The following is a 2565-nucleotide window of genomic DNA, read 5'->3' on the forward strand; positions in this document are numbered from 1 at the left end:
TGACATCATCACCTGTAAAGATCATTGGAGAATTGAGGCCCAATATGTTAATAAGGCAGAACTTATAAAAGGTGAAGATCTCGTGACTCGGTGTCCATTTTCGGGTGTAGCCTCAGGAGGAGGCTTTGTCTGCCCTCATGTACCAATAGGCCTGTTAGGCCTGGATTAAAGTTGTGTATTCTCATTCTCTTAAGTTTGTCTGGCCTCTCTATCAGATTAGCCTGATTGATAAGGCATCATAGAGGGCTTTTGTGGGGTATGAGGATCACACAGAGGCATCATAGAGGGCTTTTCCAATCTCAGCAAATCTATGATTCTGTAGTTCTCTTACTTTGGTACAACCAGTGAGCAGCTGTCACATCCAGGACCATCTTCTGAGAATCCCCAGATCCTCTTCTGCCAGGGTGGTGGGTGTGGAGGGGAGCAGGGAAGGACAGGCATGGGTTCTGGATGAATTTTAGGGTCCATCTGCCTGCATTTATCCATGAATGGGCAAAGCATACAAAGACAAGCTCCTCAGAGCACCCTGGTCCTCACCAGCAGCTCTGTGTGTCCCAGTGCAGTGGTAGCTGTATATGCCTGTACACAGCATGGCCTCTTCCCTGCAGCTTTCCATGAACCTGGAGTAATGGCAGGGTGCAGAAATGGTCAATCCCACCCTAGCATTGAGCCTGAGGCCAGGCCCAGCTTTTGCTCATGTTCAGAGGAGATTGTGAGTTGTTCAGGGTTTGGTTTTTGGTTTTTTTCAGGTGATTTCTGGATGTAGAGATTTTGGGGATTGTGTGTCAGTGTGGTTTAGGTGTGGGGTATTTTTCTGTAATGGGGAGACTCCTTGCCTAAAAAAGAACCTCCTGTGCTCACTGGAGGTGTCACATCTTTGTTCCTAGAAGGATCTGGGTGGGATRAGGCTCATGGCAGACCATCAAACATGGAGGTCACAGTCCACAAAAGCAKTATTTCCCACCCACTTCACCAAAGAACAAATGACTCCGCAGCACACAGAGCACATGACTAGCGATTCCTCAATCTGTTCTTTTTCTTTTTTTTCACTCCCTTTTAATTGCTGATGATCACTTCCAAGCTTTGCCCCAGCCTCTGTGGATGTGATTCATCTTGGCTGCTGTGAAGGAGGGGTGGAAATGTTCCATCACTGGCACGGTGTGACATCGGCTGCCCATGAAATCATGTGTTGCTGGCATTGGGGGGCCATGTATCACTTTGAATTTCAACACCCTAAATGTGACAAACAGCTACTTCATCCATCGAAGCTCATTCTCCTTTCTCCTTCTTTATGAAAAATTGGCAGACTCCCAACCTGTTTCCATAGGAACGGGCTGGGAGACCTCCAGCTGCTGAAGTCCCAGCATTAACACAGCCATGGCATCTGCTTGGCCATGACAGGAGCTCCTGCAGCCTCTGAAGATTGCAGTCATGGGAAAACGAGTCAATTTGTGCTGGAGATAAGGAGCTGATAACGAGCTTACCAAGGCTGCCTGGCTGATTTTGGTGAAGGATGAAGAAAGCCCCATTACTTGCCCTTGGATGCTGGGGCTCATCCTGCTCTCCTGCTTCCTTGGGGGCTCCCCCAGACCTCCCACTTCCCCCAGGCTGAGCAGAGGCTTCCCGCAGGATGGCAGTATTTGCTAAACCTCCAGCGTCTGCCAGAGATGCCTCAGGTGTCTGCTTTGTTTTGCTTCCCTCTTATGAAATGAAAAGAGAGGAAATAAATTGTGGCACAGCTCCCCCGCCTGACTTTATGCTCAGATGCCAGTTCTCAGCTCAGGCTATTGTTCTGCAGAGTTTCATTTTAAACTCCTTTATTCGACACTCTAAAATATCACTTCCTTGCTCTTGCAGGCAGCCTGTTCCTGGAACATGAGAGATTTGCACTTGTTAATCAGCTGATGGTGGTTTCTAAGGGAAGGCAACCCTGGGAGTGGTGATGTATYACCTGCCATGCTGCTGCCTGATCCCATCTGCCCCAGGGCCAAGCTCTGTTCTCACATTTCCAGCAAGAAGTGTTATTAGGGTTCAGCCTCCTTGCAGAAGTGCCCATCAAACACTCCAGGCTCTTCATTTATGGGTGAGGAACTGGGCTGAGCCCGTTCCCATATCCTTCCAACCATTGCACTTTCTCCAGTCTGGCTGTAGATTACAGCTGGGTACTGRTGTGGAAAATCTCCCTAACTCAGAGCATCAGCTCCCCTTGAAAGGAAAAAAAAAAAGTGCTTTCTTTTCTTTCAGTGGGTTTTWATGGTAGCTACAAATATGGAGCAGGAAATAGGGGAGATACTGCCCTATTGTGACCTCAWTATGGGCACCAGAGCAAGGAGCTGCTTCCCAGAAAGGGACCTCTCCCCCTGCTTTGCTCTCTATTGCTCCCATCAGACAGGTTCCTGGCTGGGGAAGCAGCAGAGCTATTCAGGGAATTGCCCAAGCTTTTGCCTTGCTGCTCGGTGAAGGAATGAACCTGAGCTTTGGTGCAGCCCCTGCAGTTGCCATGTCTGTGGTTTCAAGACATCAGCAGGGATTACTCATCCTGAGAGCTCCCAGTGTGGAGCAGAG

Source organism: Malurus melanocephalus, unplaced genomic scaffold (assembly GCF_030028575.1).
Source record: "Malurus melanocephalus ecotype Western Australia unplaced genomic scaffold, MMel_1.1 scaffold_567, whole genome shotgun sequence".
Classification (NCBI taxonomy): Eukaryota; Metazoa; Chordata; class Aves; order Passeriformes; family Maluridae; genus Malurus; species Malurus melanocephalus.